The sequence below is a fragment of the Lissotriton vulgaris genome, chromosome 2_2, assembly GCF_964263255.1.
Source record: "Lissotriton vulgaris chromosome 2_2, aLisVul1.2, whole genome shotgun sequence".
Classification (NCBI taxonomy): Eukaryota; Metazoa; Chordata; class Amphibia; order Caudata; family Salamandridae; genus Lissotriton; species Lissotriton vulgaris.
Genome location: NC_141688.1, coordinates 261166847 through 261189062, shown reverse-complemented (window position 1 = coordinate 261189062; position 22216 = coordinate 261166847).

Sequence of the window (22216 nt, the reverse complement as noted above, 5' to 3'; positions counted from 1 at the left end):
GATCTATCTGCTCCCGGTGAGGATGGTCTCACACATATAGATGTATCCAAAGAGAATTTATTAAAAAGTTCTGCTGATCATAAGGAACATCATAGCTACCTCATCAGCAAGAGACCAACTGACATGAGTGGCAACCTGACACTCTACATTCTCAATTCTCTCAGTTTCTTAGTAAACATTGTATTCAATATGCATTGGTCAACAATATGAAGAAAGATTAAGATACCACAAAAGGCTATATCACTTTCATATAGTCCTAGGTGCATTGCAAGTATCATGGGCCTACTACGCTTTATCTTGTGTAAGCTCAGGTAGCCTTCATTAGTGAAATACCTATTACTCCTGTCTTCCCAGGTACACCACATCAGGCCCTCACTCCTAGGAGAACCAAATTATGTTCTCTCATCTTTACGTAGGCTGCTTCATAGTTTGAAGGATGAACATGGTGGAAAATGCCATAAAGTTGCATTGTGCAAATATTCATGAAACAAGATTTAACCGAACATCTCTGGCATTAGGGAATCTTGACTATTTGTAAATGAGTAAAGTGCTTTGTGCAAACACTAAGACAGATAATAAACTGACATATCCAGATATCACGGACATTTAGGTGAATTAACAGGATCGTTGTTGGGTAAATGCATAGATAGGTGTGGAGTGGTTACGAGAACTGTTACAGGCCTGTTACCTCGGTGGAATAGCGGAGGTGTTGTTCGTACTTGCCACACTCCACTAGCAGCCACACAAGTGGGTAGGTATGATCACAAATGGCTGGGGCCTTTCGTCAGGGTCCCACAAGCTAGATGACTTCACCTAACAGACCGAGGGATCCCTTTCAGACCTAAAGCGTATAGTAATCAGTAACCAATTTTTGTACCGTTTTGTGAACTTGTGCGTTAGTGGTTTGCAAGCGCAGCAAGGGTCTGATTTTGTCTACAAACTTTCACACCTAGCTAAAACACATGGACTGGCTTGAGAAAAGCAGAACGCTGATGCTTCTTGGCAGGTGTGAATGTGTGGTGCTCCGCCCCATCCTGATGGGCACACAGTGTTTTAAATTCTGTAACTGGCAAAGCTAATAGGGCCTGATGTATGAAAATCAATTGTTGCAATTCCTAAATAGTGATTTTTACTGAATTGCTATTTATGAATCGCAAACCACAATGTAGGAAAGAAATTGCTAATAGTTAGCAATTCCTTAAATTTCGCAACCCGAATACCGAATTGCAAATACTGATTCAGTATGTGCAAAATGGCAATTTAAAAAAATCGCTAATTTGTGAATCTGCTATCTTGGAGCAATCACAAGCAGGAAGTGACCCCGCCCATTCTGTTTCAGAGTGCCTGAGGCTGTGGGAGAGGCTGAGAGCAGGAGTACACCTCCAGGTGCTGAACAGGAGTGCTCAGACAGGGACGCACTGACAGAATGGACACACAGGCGAAGCAAAAGGAGCCTGCAGAAAGGAAGATAAAGCACAAATTCAGCTAAAAGGAATTGAAGGTCCTCATAAAGGAAGTAGTGAAGACTCATGATCAACTCTTTGGGAAAAAGTCTCTTCATGTCCCAGATTCGTAATAGAGGAAGATTTCGCTGGAAATACAAGCCAAAGTGAATGCTATTGGGGTCACACAGACCTCCATCAACGACCTAAAGAAGAGCTGGTATGACTTGCTCTCCAAGGCGAAAGTCAGGATTGCAAATAGGCTGAAGGATGCCAAAACAGCAGGAGGAGGACCATCCACAACGCCAGCAGCAACACCCCTAGAGCACATAGTGGTGTTCACCCTACAGCCTGAGAGCATAAGTGGCATAGGAGAAGTGGACTGCTCAGCCACAGACAACACCAGAGAAGGTAAGATGCATGCACATTTTGTCCTGAACCCTCACCCTCCCAAATCCCCAATCCCCAATCCCCAATAACACATGAGCAAGTTATATTGCAAATCCAGTCCACATTTTGTTACCAACCAGCAATGCATCATGTGAGATGCAGTCCCAAACATTAAATAGCAAAGCAGTGACACAGGTTAACACATCCACAGGCGACTCACACCAGTCAACAACCAAGCTAAGCACCTTTAGTCTGAATACCAAGTCACGTACAGTTAATGAAAATAAATTGAAATAAGGACACACAGTATATGGTCCTCGTGTAACCACAGGCGTACCTGCGCCACAAGCAGAAGCCAGCCAGACAGATGCCTCTGCAATGCTACAGCTGTCCTGAGCAGACACAGAGTTGCCATGCAGGTAGAAATAGCCCACTGCAGCCAGGATGTTCCTATGGGGTTGGTGTAGGTCACCAGTGCTGTTGAACTGCTCCAGACAGCCAACATAGCTGTCACAGGGTATGGGGCTGCTCAGGACAGTGAGGAGGTCACAAGCCACAGCAGCAACACTCCACCTGTCACTGAGCTCTGACGGCGGAGTTCAAGGCAAGGGACAGTAGCAGAACCCTCGTCAAGGGAGGCCAGTCTGACCACTGGCGGTAGCAATGCTGTGGGTGGGCGCAACAAATAAGTTCATGCTGTGGCAGATATTTTTAAATGGGGGAGGTAGCCCATAAGAGAACAGTTAAAAGGTTTTAAATTTGCATGGGGTGTGAATATGCCATGATGTGCAACTCACACAGAGGGCAGGATTGTGAGGCTGTGTGCACACATATTGACTGATGTCAAGAACAATTAAACACAGTTATTCAAAAGTAATTTTCAGCTATGTCTCATTACTCACTTAGAAATAGTTGTGTGTGATCCCATCACGTCAGTGTCTCCCAACTGCAGCACATATACCACCTGCTGCTCTGTGATGTGGCCATGGGCCTTCCTCATCCTCTGCTATCGAATCAGTGATGCCCACTTGGGTTCCCTTCTTTGTGGCCAGTGAGTGTAGCATGGCCCAGGTTGCAATGATTTTTCAGCATATTTCGGGGAGGTACTGACGTGCAACTCCACTTTTGTGGAGGCAGCAGAACCTGCTCTTCAACAGTCTCAATGTCCACTCCACCACATTCCCCGTCAACGTATGGGCAGCATTATATCTCCTCTCATTTGGGGTAGTTTAGTTGAGAAATGGGGTGAGTATGAATGAACACACTGCATATGCGTGGTCACCTAAATGAGGAAAGAAAAAAACATCAATCACAGGCCACAACCTATACATCCAAGGTGAACAATAGAGTGTGATACACAAATGTAGCAGAAGAGCGTACTCTTGCTACTTCAAGGGCTAAGAGGAACTCTCGAGGAGTCGTACACCCTACTGTGTTATAACACTGATTCACAAACAGTGAATATCCCTGGGAGATCCAAGAATAAAGGGAAACTAGGATGTCTGTGGATTTTTAAATCTTTATCCCCCTGGCCAAATACCCCTCGAAGAGCTCCCTGAAATATGTTCAAGCCCACCCTGACTTCTAGGCATCAGGGTGTCCTGATGCTGAAGCATGACACCACTAGGGTGTGTGAAGGAATATAAAACAAAAGGACTTGCCTCCTTTCCCACCTCATAGTGGCTCATGATCCACAGCTTCACATAGGGATTTTCCACCACTGCTCATTCAGGATCCATCTACAGTAGTAAACCAGTTTATACGGTTTGAATATCAGGGGAGTACTGTTTGTGAATCAGTATAATAGAGTGTGTCACTTGCATTTACCTACCAGGTATCCTTCTCCAAATTCTCCCCCAGTCAGATGTGTTTAGATGACACTATGCCTAAAGATGTAAGAGTCATGCATACATCCTGGAAATTTGACAACAATATCGGTGATGATGTGTGAGGCATTACAAATGACCTGGACGTTGATGGAATGATAGGATTTTCTGTTTCAATACACATACTCAGTAGCTGAGGGGGGACAGATAGCAAAATGTATCCCATCAATGCACCCAATGAAATGTGGGAATTGAGCCATCTGGTAGAAAATCTATTTTATTCTTCTGCAGTTCCTGTTGCCTGGTGGGAAAGCAGATGCAATGGTGAATTCTTTGAAGTGTGGCATCCAGGAAGGTGTTGAGGAAGCTTGACAGGCAACTTTGGGAGACTTCTCCGGCTGCAGCTATCACCCCCCTGGTATCTATCTGATGGACGTTGGTGCAGTGAACACAGGACCTGCACATGTGTTGGAATTGCCTGGGTCTTGTGTTTCTGATGCTCCAGGATTGGATGCAGGTCACTTATCAGGTCTAGGATGGTAGCAGAGTCAAGCCTCTACCTCTGATATATTATTTCTCCTTCTGTCAGTTGGAACCGGGTAATGCGCACTCTGTATATGCACTCCTGTCACCGCCTAATACTCTGTGTAGCTGCATGTATCTGCATACTCCTTGCTATGACATACAGGGCTGCTATTGTGAAAAATAGTGATTCATTCTGGGCCTGGTTACTACCTGCTTTGAGTTGGTGGTAATTTGCGAGTCGCAAATAGCGATTTTCAATGAAATCGCTAACTGCGAATTGTTTGCGAATCCTTTATGGCAAAAGCGCTAGTACAGAGTTGCAATTTGAGACTCGTTAAGTTCATATTTGCAAAATAAGGATTCACAGAATGGATGATCTCGATTTTTGTGTTTCCTTAATTTGCTATTGAGTTTTTTCTTCTCTACATTGTACAATGCAATTTTTCAATCACAAATGCTGAAATTGTGCAAATTTCTGAATTTGCAATCATAATTTAGCATGCTACATCTGGCCCATAGTCTCATTAAGAGAATTAGTCTGCGGGCCCTTTTTCTTCACAACAGGCATTTTACTCTTTCAATGAGTGCTGTAGAATGCAGCACGCATTAAAAGAGAATAAAACGAGGAGAAATAGAAACATTTCTCATTGCTGTGTCTCGCAATGCCACCCATAGTTTGGGGTAGAATTCTAATGCATTTCTAGGTTTAGGATTCCTCGTTAATCTGGAAATGGTCAGGTGCAATGGGGAACACCCACAGCAACACCCCGGCAAAGCCCCTTTCACGCAAAGCATTGCATGTGAAGGAGCCATATTTAAAAGGACCGGAAAAGTCACGCAGGGTAGCTTTTCTTGGTCTTGTAAATATGGGGTAGTGAAATGCGCCGCCAGTGCGTCGCGAAAAGTGACGCTCTGGTGACGTAAGGTGCCCCTAAATATTTACTGTCATGAAAATGTTTCAGGGTATAACTTATAAATGGCTACCAAGGTAGAGAAATTAAACATCTTGTAAAACAAATAATATTGTAAATCAGGCAGGACATTAGGCTACTCTTGTAAAACCACTTTCAAAATATAATACAAGGGGGTCATTAGGATCGCGGACGGACTTGAGTCCGTCCGCGACCCCTGAGTAGGAGGGAATGTCCGCATGGGCTGCGGAGTTCCCTCTGTGCAGATTATGATGTGACCTCCAGGGTGGGGGTCACTTCCTCTATTTTAAACATTGCGGCGGGTGGAGCTTCAAGCTGCACCCACAGCAATGTTAAAAATGCACGCATTGCATTTGTATGTAGGAAGTGGCAGGCGGAAGCCACCGACGGCCTGGAGGATGCGGAAAATCCTCTGCGGACCCACCTGCACCCCCCACCCCCTCTTCACCTAGGCGGCCCGCAACGGGCCCCCGCAGTGAAGTTACACATGCTTTTCCACGGCGGAAAAGCATGTTTCCGAGCACATCCTAATCTGGCTGAAGGTGGCCCTTCCTGCACAACAAAAATCTCCCCAAGATGCAGGCAGCCTTGAACCATCACTACATGTCCTACCTTTTAAATACACAGTACCCTGCCCAATTGGATAACTAGGGCCTACCTTAGGGGTGACGTATATGTAATAAAAGGGTGGTTTAAGGTTTGGCAAGGGACTTTAAATACTTAGGGGGTCATTAGGATCGCGGACGGACTTGAGTCCGTCCGTGACCCCAGAGTATGAGGGAACGTCCCCATGGGCTGCGGCGTTCCCTCTGTGCAGATTAGGATGTGACCGCCAGGGTGGCGGTCACATCCTCAATCTTTAACATTGCGGCGGGTGCAGCTTCAAGCTGCACCCGCCGCAATGTTAAAAATGCATGCACACCGCGTGATGCCTGCCGCATTGTGCACGCAAATGCAGGGTACCCCCCATGTGCACCCCCCACCACCCCTTCACCCAGGGGGCCCGCAACGGGCCCCCGAAGTGAAGGTCCGTATGCTTTTTCAAGGCGGAAAAGCCGCCGTGGAAAAGCATAGAATTGCAGACATCCTAATATGCCTGGCGGTGTCTGATAGACACCGGCAGACATGTTAGTGCTTTTCCGCTGCGGTCGGAAGGCGACTGCGGCGGAAAAGCTGCGGACAGAATATCAGACCCACCAGCCATCCTAATTTGGCGGTGGGTCTGTGGAGGCTCCGCCGCGGTTTTCCCACATCCTCCGGGCCGGCGGTGGCTTCCGCCGGCCCGGAGGATGCGGGAAATCCGCAATCATAATTAGCCCCTAAGTCGGCATGGCAGTGTTAGCTGCATACACAGGCTCTCAAGTGGCAGGCCTGAGACATATTTATAGAGCTCCTTGGGTCCTAAGGCCAACAAAAAGAAATCAGTAAAAAGGTGAAACAAACAGGCAAAAGGTTTGGGGAAGGCCACCCTAAAGCTGCCAGGTTTAAAACTGACCAACTACAAACACATTTACTTGGAGGAATCAACTGACAGACTGCTGTAGCTATTGAAAGTACATTTCAATCAGTCCACCAGACATATTTTTGACACGGATGAGTACAATATTTGAGAATTTATTGAAAATGTGTATTCATTTTTGTTTTCGGAGAACTAACTTTAATTTATATGACACAATTAAACTCATCATTTTATTAATTTACTGTAGTCTCCTCTATTGAAAAAAATTAATTCTAATGCCCTTATTCCAGCAACATTGCTTCCAAGCGTATTACACTTTTCTAATGAACATAGATTATTAGTAGTCTAGTTCTCAGTTAGATCTCTGTAGTAAACCTGCAGTAAAACACTAAATAATTAAATGACAGCTTACACTTTTTTCCTTTCATATCTGAGTAAATTACTTGTGAATGTATTGAAAATATGTCTTCATTTAGATTCAGAAGCACCTACCATTGTTTCCAAGAGAAAATAATGTGAGAAAACTATTTCCTCACAAACATGGTTAATCAAATCCCAGCAGATACTCTGCATTTCTTAGAAGGGGAAATCACCTAAGACTTCACCACACATCTTAAAACTGGTATGTCACCACCAACAAATGATTTATGTTATGACTAAAACCTTTCACCATGTTATATCTATGCACCTTTTACTAATGTGCAGATAAAGAATATTGTGGTAAAAATATCAAATTGCATAAATATCGTGGGTCAGGCATTTCAACAGTAAAATCCTCCTGGTCAAGAATATTGATTTTAGGTAAATAATATCAATTTAAAAAATATCAAAGTGTTTAATATCATGCGGTGGCAATCCGCCAGACATCCTTGCCCGCCCGCCACCCATTTCCCTCCGCCATATTACTATGGCGGGGGGGGGGACCGCTGCGGACGGAAACACTGTCTGCCGCTTTTCCGCCCCGGTCGCCTTGCGACCGGAGCGGAAAAGGTTTAATATGTCTATCAGACCTGCCATCCATATTAGTATGGGCTATATGAGATGCCTTCCGTGAAGCTCTTTACTTTGGGGGCCCTATGCGGGCCCCCATGGTGAAGGCGAGGTGGGTGGTGCACATGGGGGGTACCTGTGGTAACCCACTGCATTTGCATACACAATGTGGCAGGCACCACGCAGTGCCTGCCGCTTTGTGTATGCAAATGCATTACATGCATTTTTAGCATAGTGGCAGGCGGTGCTGAGAGCACCGCCCGCCACAATATTAAAAATTCAGGATGCACCCGCCACTGTGGCGGGCCGTCCTAATACTACCCACGGGACCCCAGCCCTTATGGCGGGCTGTCCTGTAATCCGATAGGATGGCGGGCGGACTAAGTCTGCCCGTCATCCTAATGACCCCCATAGTTGTTAAATAAATCGATTTTTTATTAATGTTATGTATTTTAGTCTATATTTGATATGTGTTTGATGTTTATATTTTTGTATAAGGATTGTTTGTATTTTTACTACGCATGTTAACATTTTAGTAGTTAATCATTTTTTAAATTGAAATTAGCATTTTTAGTTCCGTAGCAGGCTGTGGGTTTATAGGGGAAAAGGGAGGGAAGTAATTTAATTACATATATATTTGATTGATTATTTATGGTAGCTATTAATTTTTTTTAATTGAGTTTTGCATTTTTAGTTTGGTAGCGGGTATGGGGCATAGTGTAGGAAGTAATTTAAATATATATAAATGTTATTGATTTTTTATTGTACTTATAATTTTTTTTATTTGAAATTATTTGAAATTTGCGTTTTTAGTTCTGTAGCGGGTTGTGGGTTTATAAGGGAATAGGGTGGGAAGTAATTTAATTATATTAAATATATTAAATAATTTTAATTTATCAATATTTGTTTAATTGTGATATTAAAGTATTAAATATGTAAATTCATGTATTAAGTATTGTTTAATAATTAGTTGTTAATTAATTTTAATTAATTTCGAGTAATCATTCAGTAGTTAATTATTGTAATTGTGTAATTAATTTTAGGTGTGTTTTGCAGTGTTTATAGGTTTAAATGTTGTGAAGGATAGGAAGAAATGTATTTTTTATTAATAAATTATTCATTAGTTGTTAATTAATTTAAATAAGTTAATTATTAATTAATTATGGCCATTGTGTAATTAATTGTAGATGTGTGTTGTGGTATTCATAGGTATAAATGGTGGAAATTAATGTATTGTTTATGATGAATTATTAATTATTTGGTAATTAATTAAAAAATGTATTAGTAATTAATCATCATAATTATGTAAATAATTGTAGGTGTGTGTTGTGGATATTATAGTTTTAGAGAATGTGTACTCAATGAATGTTTATCATCTTTTTTTATTAATAAATTATGCTACTTCTAATTATTAATTATGTTAAACATGACAACAAATTTCAATAACAAATGTGATGTCTTTTTTATTGGTGTGGTGTTAAAGGGAAGGAAATAAAATAAATACATTTATGTTTTAAATCATTTGTTTGCTTGTGAATATTTGTTCCTTTTGAATAAATATTGTTTATAAATGTTTTTATATAATATTTTTGGGTTTTTGTTATATGTAATTAACATTATATTATATGTTCTTTTTATATGTTTAATATATTTGTACATTTTTAAAATATTGTTTTTTTTAAGATTATTTTTTTTATTTATTTTGTTTAAATGTTATTAGTATTTTTTGTTTTTTTGCTATCCAATACTTTGACTACTGTTGCACTCACTGGAGAGGGAAAAGTAATTTGTACTCCTCCTCTATCCAATACTTTCCCTACTTTTGCACTCACTATAGTGGGAATAGTACTGTTTACCCCTTGGCTATGCAGTACTCTCCCTACTGTTGTACTAACTGGAGTGGGAATAGTAATTTTTACCCCACCGCTATCCAATACTTTCCATACTGTTGCACTCACAGGAGTGGGAATAGTTATTTTTATCCCTTCGCCATCCATCACTTTCCCCACTCTTTCACTCACTGGAGTGGGATTAGTAATTTTTACCCCCGTCGCTATCCAATACTTTCCCTACTGTTGCACTTACTGGAGTGGGAACAGTCATTTTTACCCCTCCTTCATCCAAAATTTTCCCTACCGTTGCAATCACTGGAGTTGGAATAGTAAATTAAATGTTTCTAGTATCCAACATTTACCCTACATTTGCAGTCAATTGAGTAGAAATAGAACAATTTACCCCTCCCGCTATCCAACACTTTCCCTACTGTTGGACCAAATAAGCCCACTGATATTTTTGCCATCAATGTTTTTACCATCGTTAGTCTATCAGTGAACCTTTTACTAAGTCTCAAAACCAGACTTTCACTACAATATTTTTTAATGGGACCAAATGGTACAGCATAATCAACAAAAAAATCCAACAGTTGTACTTCTTGTAACCTACCAGACAAATTTTAATTGTCTGATTTACAATAACAGTATTATTCATGGAGGATGATACTCCCAGGTGTGTATTGACCGGGATGCAGAAGGGCCCTCAACTTCGTGTCAGGGCCCTCTGACTCCACCCCAGTCAATAGCTACCTAGAGGTGTCCTTCACCTTGTATGATATTGCTTAAATATAGTAAATGTGTGACTGTCTGATAGTTTGTGAAGGGTATGCTGCAGATCAAACCACATCTTAGTGCTAAACACCATAACCCTTATAAGGACCAAATAAGCCCACTTGATAAAAAGTTTTAGTTCTGAGGAAGTTTAATCTTCTGAAGAATCGTAAACTTCTGAATAACTTCCATAGAAGTTCAGACTTTCAAATATAAAAAATGACTAAATGACCGAAGACTTATGACTACCTACTAACCGATTTTAATTGAACAGAAGAATCGAAATCAAGGCCCTTTGCAGCGGCTTCAAGCGCTATATGGTCTTTGCCCCAACTACTTTACAAGCAGTTTCATGTGGTATGTCCCAGAGAGGCAGCTCCGCTCAGCAGCCTCCTCAAATCTGGGTATCCCCAGGGCCAAAACTACCTCATGGGGGGGGGGGAAGTTTTGTTTGCAGGCACAGCTAGATTGTGGAACTCCCTCCCTCTGGCACTAAAGATGGAAAGCAATCTTTTGGCCTTCCGCAAACTCCTAGAAACCAGGTATTTTAACATCTAGCCCGAACGCACCAAGTTAGCATTCCCTTCAGGGTAGCCACTACTGCATATCCGCTGGGCCTAGACAGCCTTGCGTATAAGCACAAGTTATACATCTAAATTTCATTTCACTTAATTTCAACATGTAGCTCATTAACATTATTTTTTCATTTACTCAGTGAAATGCCTTAGTGTTTTAAAAGTTTACATCTGACATCTGTTGAAATATGGAGATAATGAGTTGAAAATAAAACAAAGCCACCACAGTCAACTATTCTTCTTGGTTTTGTAAACTGAGTACTGTTTTTTGAGTAACAGTGATACATGGTATTTGCCTGGGATTAGAAATGATAGACATATGAGATGAAATGACATGTAAAAGAGATCGACCTAATGAATATTAATAAGGTAGGTCAGATAGCTATGCAACCCCATTGTGCTTTTTATGAAAAACCCAATAGTAAATAGGTCAGTTCATAAATATAAATATTAATGGTCACAATGTACTGGTTGGAAACTCAATGATTTTGCTCACTAAAACCTAAAATTTGCACTTGGGTGACATGGAATATAAAATTGTCTAATTTTGCAAAAAGTTGGTATTTTGCACAATCTTTCCAGGGCTGTTAGAAGATGAGCGATATGTACTTGATCGTTCAGGGAGAAAATCAAGATGTTGTTAATATAGACAAATATGAATATGTCTAGTAGATCTCTTAGAATCTCATTATTAAAACCATGGAAAACCCCCTGGAGTAACACATAGCCCACAGCGCATTACATAGTTCTCATATAATCTGCACTGATTGTGGACGGAAGTCTTTCATTCGTTTCCTTCATGCATGTGAATCAAGTGATACAACTCTAAATCTAATTTGGTATATATTGTCAAGTTCTTTGCCTTTTCCAAAAGAACAGGACTCAAGGATAATGGGTATTGATACTTAATAGTCACTTTATTTAGGGCTTGGTAGTTGGTATTCAATGCACATTCTCACTTCCCTGTTCTTTTCAGTGACAAACACCCTGGAGATGAGACTGGGGTAGAGGAATGTCTATTGAGCCCACAGGGCAGAAGCCCCTCCAAATAATCTTTTGGGTATTTATTTTCTCGTTTGGACAGTGCATAAATCTGACTACAAGATAATGTTATTCCTGGTATTAAATCAATACAACAATCTCAGTTTCTGTGAGGGGGAAACTGTGTATCTTTCACCTTATCATACAGATCCAGGTAGTCTTGATAATAACTATATACAACTGTGATGGTAGAGTTCAAAGATGATGCATGTATGAGCAGAAGTGCTCAATCAGTGGCCAGTTTATAAGAGTTTCATAAGTAAACTTTAGAATTCAGGACCCATCTTTCATGGAGTGTAGTACATATTTATATTATGCAACTGGAGCCAAAGTACTCCAATGATGCCTCTGAAAACTGGAGTATTGATCAGGTTCAATCTGATGGTATTAAAATGACTGTTGTCGTACACTAATTGGATGGGTTGAGTTTGAAAAGTGATCAACTCAGAAGATAATTTTAAGGTATCCACTGCACTTACAGGTTCTGGATGATCCTTACAAACTAAGAGGATGGGAAATGTTTTGGTTAGGTTGATATCAAAGACATTTGTGTTTTCTCCTGAATCCAAATTTTTTGGGGCTGGCTTTTTGCAATAGACTGGAGATTCTTAGTGTAACAGTGATGGTAAAAAGCTAGGGAGTTTTATGGAACGTGTTTGTAAGACACTGTGAGATCCCCTACCCTTAGGGTCTTATGTCACAAGCACTAACCTTTGTCTTATCCCAAGATACCCAGTTTCAAGAGAAGCGTGCCTGTGACCATTCCCCCAATCTGGTGCTACCATTGACTGGTGAGGCAATTGGGTTGGACACAAGCTCGGGACAAGGATGGTTGGGAAGGTACCTGTGGCTGTTTTCTGTAGTTATGCCTTTTCTCAGACACTCTACGTATTTTTCAGGCTTTCCTGCTTTTGTCTGTTATGACCTCAGCAGTTTTCTCACCTGAGAAGAGAAACCTATTGACATATTAAGACAAACACATATTCTCATTATAACCCAAGGTCACACAGTTTTCTCTACAGAGGTCTTTTGGCTCAACTGGTTTGTCCCTATTAAAACATTTCAGCGGCCCCAACGTTGACTTAAATTCTAACTGTTATTTAGCCTTTTGACGTGCTGAGGGTTTCATTTGTCTTTAGATACATGGCAAATGTTCACAGGTACATATAAAATTAAGTTGCACATATTATTTTAGGAAATCTGTGTAAACATCCAGATTTGTTATCTTTCATTTCTTTTGTCAAGAACTCGGTTGGAGATTTACACCAAAAGTTGGATTTTAAGCCCTTGAGAGTCAACTTTTTCCTTCCTTAATTGTTATCCTTTTCAGTGTGTGCTTTTTTTAGTCAGTGTGTTGAGAGAAACAATATGGGGAACATCCTTTACAACTCGGATGTTACATCGCAGTTCCCTTACGACGCAACTTTTACAACGCAAGTTGTAACAACGAATTGCGCTGGGGGGGGCTCCAGGATAGTAAACAGTTTAATTTACTATCCACTTCTTCACTACTATCCAAGGGGACTGGAGTTGGAATAGTAAATTAAACTATTCACTATCCAGCCCCCAACAACGCAAGTCGTGGTAACGACTTGCGTTGTAAAACATGCGTCATAAAGTACTGCGATGTAAAACATCGCGTTGTAATGACATACATCCATCTGTTTTTCACTTTTTTTTTTAATGAGTCACTTGTGTTGCTCAGTTAGTTTTCCCCACTGTTTCTATCTTTGCTCCGGGTTTGAAACCTTTGACTTTTTTTTGAAAGGTTTAATATTAGTGCACTGGCACCGTGAAGAGTTTAAAGGTGTGGCAGAGCAGTAGCGTTTCAGGATTGCAGTAGCAGGTAAGCAGATGATCCTTACACCCAAACTCCAGAAAGCCAAGCGCTGGGACTACTTTTGGTTTCTATAGACTGCAAAGCCAAGATGGCTGCCATTTCACATGACTCGGCTAATTCCCGCAAGGTAACCATTTTGGGTTTAGAAAGGCTGGATCTCTGGGAGAATTTCTAATATAAAATATAGCTCTCCGGAAATCAGGGAGACATGAGAGTGCCAAGTATTACAACTTGAGATGTCTTGTGGTGTCTTTAGTGTGTTTTCCCTGCACACCCTGCAGGTTGTGACACCTAGAGAGTGTACCGTGTTCCTTTCTGGGTTTTCTGCTTCCAAAAGGAGGTTATTGTAACTCTGGGCAAAGCACTATGATATGCTTGCGTAGTTTGCAAAGTTTGTGCTACTTCGCACTACAAGAATTGCACGTAGCACAGTGCAAACACGCATAGCGTAGCGTAGTGCAGCGGTACATTTTTGCTTGCTCGCAGTCCTCAACGTTAAGTTGGCAACCGCGAGCATGCAAAATTGACATCTCAGCAAGACTTTTTTCCCATTCACGATCAGAACATTAAGTTGCCGATCGCGAGCATGGAAAATAAACCTCCCGGCGAGATTCTTAACGTGGGGAGGTCAGGTTTCTCATTGCGAATGGTCGCGTATGCTCGCTACCGCTCGCGATGAGAAACTACCAGTCTATGTTGAGAAAGCTGCCGCTCGAGTAGAAATCTATTAGAGCGGCAGAAAATAACTGCTTGCACTGTACAAGATGCAGTTTTCACTGCCTGCACAGTGCGGACAAGCATCCGGCACTGTGCAATCAGTGCGAACAGCATTTTGCATAGTGCACTATGCAGTACGCGTAGCTACGTGTAGCTCTCGTAGCTTGCGTAGTGCGAAGTATACTTTGCGTTGTTACGCGTAGCGCTACTTCGCAAACTACGCCCAGGGTAAGGTCATTGGCAATCACTACTACATATTTGGGATTCTTGGGTTTTACTGGGCATTCACAAGCAAAATGCACATTAGTTCCACAGTACAGACCAACATTTACATTTTTTTCTTTTGTCCTTCTCTTCTTTCAAAAGAGGGCCTTGAGTTACTCCGATCGCCAAAGGTTTCCTGATATCAGATGTCTTAACCTCGGCTATAATCGGTTCTCCTTAGACTATAACTACTTTTAAATCAAACCTGGAATCTACCCTCTTATCCTCTCCAATCCTATGGTCCAAAATAATCAGTAAGTGAATGAATTGTGTACAGTTAATGTGGGCATCTACTATCTGTGTAAGAATGTCTCACATGTTCTCATTCTGCCCTCCATAGAACAAGTTAGTTCTTTTTTCCTCTGGAAAGTTTGTGTGCAGTAATAATCAGTTAACGTTAATTAGATAGGGCAGTGGGTCTTTGTTACAGATTTACCAACTCATTATCCCATGCCCGCATAAAAGAATGTTAGGCAAATAGGTTGTGCATCACCTCTTTGAATCCTGTATGATTGTATAGCATTGGAAAATCTTTCTGAGCTGGGGCTATAAACCCTTTTGCTGAGTTTCCCACTAATTGTGAGATTATGAACACCACTTTGGCAGTGTCATTAAGAAATTCAGCAGGTCCACAAAGGAACTAAAGTTGACACTGATACATAAAATTCCAAACATGGAACTCACCAGAGAAATGTTATAGAAGAACAAGAGGTACAAGAGTGAGAGAGGTCATAGTCACATTCACTGAGAAGTTTTTGTTCGCTTAAGCTGCCCCATAGTGACCCCTGCATTATAGGACTGGTATTCATGAATAGGAAACAACCTGTACACCGAGGCTTTTACCATGTTGTGCCTTTCCCACGCATGTTTTAGAATGCATATGCTTTTATAACAGATGAATTTACCACGCTTTTAAGGTAAATTCAGGGGGGTGTGGGGTATCCCCTCACAAATACATTGTTTATTTATATAAATATATATATATATATATATATATATATAAATAATGTGTGGTAAAGGCATATGTTGTTAAAGCATATGCGTTCTAAAAAATGTGGGGTAAAAAATGTGTGGTAAAAATATGCAGAGTATTTCCCTTCATTGTTCCGTCATACAACTTGACAGATTACACAATGGTATGTATGTCCTTCAGTATTTCTTCCAGGTTCTAGGGCAGAGGCTGGGCCTAGGGTTGTATCTTTGGAGTTTCATTATATCTGCAGCCGACAGGGTATCTTCATAAGTATTAATGGGACCATCAGACTCCATATTCACTAAGGCAGACTATTTTTGGGTAGGCTTTGCTTTCTGTCACACCAAGGACTGCTCACCTGAATTCCCAGCGCTTCTGTGAAAGCATAGATCTTCCACCTATACACTCTAATGCTAAACCTAGTATCAGAAGATGCGACTGACTCTAATGACTGACCCCAGGGACAGGGGTATGAAGTACGATAGAGTGTGAGATACCTGAAGCTCTCATGGAAATAATGGTGAGTATGTGTTGATCCTTTTGACCAGGACCCTTCAAGGTCTAGTAGCAAGACACACTCCTTCGGCCAGGAGAGGTACTGTCCTGAACAAAAGAACACAATCACTTTAGGAAACTATTTATGAATGCTTTATAATCAGTTTGAACATGCTTTTTCTTCCCCCTTCAAATATTTACAGTTAACTTCCACAAACCCTATACCCACTTGCGGAGGCCGCTATCCAGTTGACCCTTCTACACTCCGTATGGTAAAAAAGGTTAATTTAGAGACTTTTTTGTGTGTGAGCCCTTGAAAAAGTATTAAACAAAAATTATCCAAGTCCACTTGGGGTACCTGCAAACTCTGATCCAGTGCTAACACCTACATGGATATTTTATATTTTTGGTTTTTCACTGATGATAATTTTTTAATTAACTGTCCTTCAGGTTGTGCTACTACACACAACTTACAATATTTGTCCTATTTTCTTCTGCCAATATTTTTCATTTCAATTTGAACTGTAAAGGTGTCCTTTAAGAAAAGAGAAACCAGAAATGAGAGGCACATTCATAGTGCACTAACCTGAGGTCATGGTCAAGGTGAGGGAGGTACTTCGGAACTGGCTGAACAACCAGATTCCAGGGTCGAGGTCATAAATAGTTATGATGATTCTAAGTGAGGTTGCAAGCCCTCAGCTTCCAGGTGACAGTTTTCTGGTTGCTCTTATCTCAGACGATGGAACTCAGAACCCACGGGTGGTACTGACGGAGTTACAGCTCTCTTTGCAGACACATTGATAAAACCAAGTAGGTGGTCACACTTTGAATAGGGTATTTATAGAATGTGGAGAGAACTGGCTGCTAATCAGAAGACAGTTTGTGTGGCAGGAACTGAGGTTCTTAATTAGTCATCTTTTGGTTGTAAGAAATTGGGAAAGTGGGATATTAAGAGCAGCAACCACAATCTGTGTAAGGATGAGTCATAAGCCAACCCTAAATGTGTTGTTATTTTATGTTATGTTAGCCGGATTTGTAGAGCGCACTGCTACCCCAGCAAAGGGGCGTCCTGGTGCTAACAGAACAGACAAATCGATAACAGGAACTCAAAACACAACAACACTAGGGGTCTAGAGGAAAAAGGAATGTTTTTACAGCCTTCCTGAATGACAGAAGTCCATCAATCACACGGATATGGACAGGAAGGGAGTTCCATAACTTGGCAACAAGCACTCTAAAGGAGAGGCCGCTGGAGAGAACTGGCTGCTATCAGAAGACAGTTTGTGTGGCAGGAACTGAGGTTCTTAATTAGTCATCAATTGGTTGCAAGAAATTGGGATATTAACAGCAGCAACCACAATCTGTGTAAGGATGAGGCATAAGCCAACCCTAAATTAACCTGTTCTCCACCCTATGGTATCTCGGCTCAGAGCAGTCAGGCTTAACTAAGAGGCAATGTGTAAAATATTTGTGCAAACAGTAATAAAGTGAAAGCACTACACAAAAGAGTCCCACTCCAGATTGAAAAAATGGAATAACTGGTAACAGATATAACTAGAACACTAATACAGTTGTCCGATTACTAAAACTGGAAGTATGCAAGTTTAAAGATGTCAGTGAAAATAGTGCCAAGAAGCACAAAGAGCCAACTGTGGAGTTCTGATTGTGCCAGACCGGGAAACATTCACAAAATGAGACTGCACATGATGGAGTACAGGCCAGATACAAGTACCCAGTTAGGCCAGCGGGACAAAATATCTTAAATCCTAGTTTGCAGAGCTTTATGAGGGTGCACGAAAAAGATGTACCACGCAACTGGGGCATTGCTATACGGCAAGGCTGCGATGCAAGGACATGCTTTGTCTTCAAGAATCTCATCTCAAGGGGTTGCAATGCTAAATGCGACACTGAGGATGCGTGGTCCAGTCAAGGCAATGCGTCGGTTCTGAGGAGCAGCAATGCAAAGTCCCTTGTTGATTTTGCCATCAATGAGGGGTGCAAGGGCCTGCACCAAGGAGAAGTGGTACCCATGAACAGTGAGTTGCGATGCAAATCTTTGTGACTAAGAGATCCATGCAGCAGCAATGATGCATCAGTTCTGCTTGTGGTTGCGCCACACAGCGCAAAGAATGCATTTCTTCTGTGGGATCCACAGAGGCTGGCAGAGCACCTTAGGCCCACTTCCCAGGATCTAGGTCTGTGGTAGCCCCACTTGTCAAGTTATACTCACAGTTGGCAGAGGCCAGGTGCTGGGGTCAAAGTTGTTGGAGCCTTCTGTCCCTGAGGCTCAGGTTAGGAGACCAGCCAACCTTCCCTTTGGGTCACCCTGGGGTCCTGGATTCAACAGATGCAGTTCAGTCCTTCTCACCCAGGCAAGAGGGCAGCAAGTTGGTACAGCAGAGCAGTAGTCCAGCAGAGTGGGGGTCCTTTCAGCAGCACAGTAGTGTGACCTTTCAGAGTATCCACAGGTCCAGATGTGTACTGAAGAGCTGATGTTTAAGGTAACTGACGCCCAATATGTATAACCAATTGTGCCTTTGAAGAGGGAGTAGCGTCTTGAGGTTTGCATTCAAAGTTCACAGATGCCTTGCCTTTCTCATCATTGCTCCAAACTAACTACAGGGGGTGTGCAGTCATTTGTGTGGAGCCAGGACATAGCCTAGTGTAAGTGGACCTCTGCCCTGTTCCTCCCTCGCGTCCTGCCAGTGATGGTCCATCTAGGCACACATGAAGCTCCCTATTGTGTGTGGCTATCTAGGAGTAATACAGAAAGGTCAATTGTTAACTACACCCAGTCATGTGACCCAGAGACAGGCTGCTGTCACTTAATGGCTATGGAAGGAAAATGCCAACATTCTATAAGTGAATAAGAAAACTAGGACAAGTCTTAGACAGAGCATGCGCTCTAACAAAGGTCAAACCCATCTTTAACTTGTTACGAAAAAATGTATACTCTCTTTTCACATTGAACACAACTTATATGTAATTGACATAAACCAAAATGAAATCAAACAATTATATATATATATATATATATTCACTGAAAAAACCATAGGTTATAGACCATATATAGTTAGGAATTAGCATTTACAAAACCCTATTTTACTCACACAAAACCATTGAAATTCCATATATAGTTAGTTGCACTAACTATATATCGCGCACCCGCAATCCACTGCTGATGATGTCACATATTACATCATTCATGACATGGTCAGTGACATCACTGATGACATCACTGATGACATCTCAAATGACATCACTGATGACATCACTGATGACAACATCCAGTGACTGTATGTTTCTGTAAAGTTAAAATATGTCTTACATATTGAAGAATGAGTGGATGTATAAGTGTCTGGATGAAGGATTTAGTAGGTGCATGACTGACTGTATGAGTGAGTGATTAAATGTGTCTCACTGAGTGCATGGGTTAGTGACTAAACTGTCTTAATTTGTGCATCATTATGTCTGTTGTTCTGTAAACTGTTGCATGTGTTGATAAGTAGCTATATGAGTAACTATATGGGTTATTGATTGGTTGCCCAAGTATTTGTATGGGAGACTGAGTGTGTGTGTGGGTGGCTGGGAGGTGTATGACTCTGTGCATAGATGTGTGAGCAGTTGATTCACTAGATGTATGGTTTCAAAAGTGCATGTGGAAACAGCTGTATGGGCGGTTGACTGTGTGCATGAGTGTATTGGTGAGTGAATGGATATCTCAGTGCTACATGTCAAAGTAAGTACATATGTAAAACACAGTACATGTGAGAGTTGACATATATAAATAACTGTGCATAAGAGCCAGTGAATGTGTGAGTGGCTGTATGGATCATTGTGAACTTGTATCAGGGATTGTATAAGAGAGTAAATATGTGTTAGTATATGTTTGAATAAGTAAAGTTTGTATAACTGTATAGTTGAGGAAATGGAGGTGTGATTGATTCTTTGCATGACTGACTAGGTGTGTGAGTAACTCCATGGATGAGTGACAGTCTGTGAGTGTCTGTTTACACTGATTGTATCTAAGGTTATATTAGAGTCTGAAGAGGTTCATCGTATTATCACATGAATTATATCATCAGTGATGTGATCAGTAATGTCAAATGAGATGTCATCACTGATGTCATCAGTGATGTCATTTGAGATGTCATCAGTGATGTCATTTGAGATGTCATCAGTGATGTCATCAGTGATGTCACTGACCATGTCATGAATGATGTAATATGTGACATCATCAGCAGTGGATTGCGGGTGCGCGATATATAGTTAGTGCAACTAACTATATATGGAATTTCAATGGTTTTGTGTGAGTAAAATAAGGTTTTGTAAATGCTAATTCCTAACTATATATGGTCTATAACCTATGGTTTTTTCAGTGAATTTTCAAGGTTTTGTAAATGCTAATTCCTAACTATATATGGTCTATAACCTATGGTTTTTTCAGTGAATATATATATATACATACATATATAAACATATATCATCTGTATATCTATATAAATACAAACATAAATGCATGCATACATATACTTATATGCATACAGATGCATGTTATTTACATGAAAGTTGAAAAAACACTAATAAAAGCAAAGCTAAAAAGCCACCTCATTACAAACAGAATGGCTTTAACTTAAACGAGGGCGAGATCTATTGCATTTTCAATGCTTGTTTGCTTTGGTTCCATCAAGAAGGCATTCAGATGTGTCACACATTTGCCATAAATTCTGAATGTTAGCACTCTAGTTGCACATTAGATCACTGTAGTAAAGCTACTGCTCACCAGGGACGTCTGCTTCTGGTATTCAAAGTGCATGTTTCAGTCTGCATGTCAGAATTTTTTTAATGAAATAGAAGAGGATTTGAGAAGTCACTCAAAATGATCCCTAATTTTTCTTTCTGAAGCACTAATCATACTTTCTATGGCAAAATTAACCCCCTCATGTTGTTCCTTTTTAAATTGAGTGTTTTCAGACTTACCACTTCATTCCGATCAAGATGGCTTCTGGTGTGCCATACTTTTGTCATAAGTAAGACTGTTAGCGCTCTAGTTGTTCTTTAGAACACTCTGGGACATTCTGTCATTGGGCTATACTTGGGGTACATCTGGGTGATATTTGGGCTACATTTAGGCTCTTTTGTCTCTGGTGGCCATCTTGGGAGACTGTATGTCAGAATTTTTTAATGAAATTGAAGAGGGTTTGAGAAGTCACTCAAAATGTGCCCTAATTTTTCTTTCTGCAGCACTAATCATAATTCATATGGCAAAATATACCCCCTCATTTTGTTCCTTTTTAAATTAAATGTTTTAAGAGTTACCACTTTATTCCAATCAAGATGGCTTCAGGTGTGCCATACCTTTGTAATAAGTAGGACTGTTAGCGCTCTAGTTGTTCTTTAGAACACTCTGGCACATTCTGTCATTGGGCTATACTTGGGCTACATCTGGGTGATATTTGGGCTACATTTGGGCTATTTTGTCTCTGGTGGCCATTTTGGGAGACTGCATGTCAGAATTTTTTAATGAAATAGAAGAGGATTTGAAAAGTCACTCAAAATGTGCCCTAATTTTTCTTTCTGCAGCACTAATAATACCTTCTATTGCATAATATACCCCCTCATTTTGTTCCTTTTTAAATTAAATGTTTTAAGAGTTACCACTTTATTCCCATCACGATGGCTCCAGGTGTGCTATACCTTTGTAATAAGTAGGACTGTTAGCGCTCTAGTTGTTCTTTAGAACACTCTGGGACATTCTGTCATTGGGCTATACTTGGGCTACATCTGGGTGATATTTGGGCTACATTTGGGCTCTTTTGTCTCTGGTGGCCATTTTGGGAGACTGCATGTCAGAATGTTTTAATGAAATAGAAAAGGATTTGAGAAGTCACTCAAAATGTGCCCTAATTTTTCATTCTGCAGCACTAATCATACTTTCTATGGCAAAATATACCCCCTCATGTTGTTTCTTTTTAAATTAAATGTTTTAAGAGTTACCACTTTATTCCAATCAAGATGGCTTCAGGTGTGCCATACCTTTGTAATAAGTAGGACTGTTAGCGCTCTAGTTGTTCTTTAGAACACTCTAGGAGGCTGCAGTAGAACACAAAGGAATCAACTGACAGTCTCTGTCCTTGTTGGATG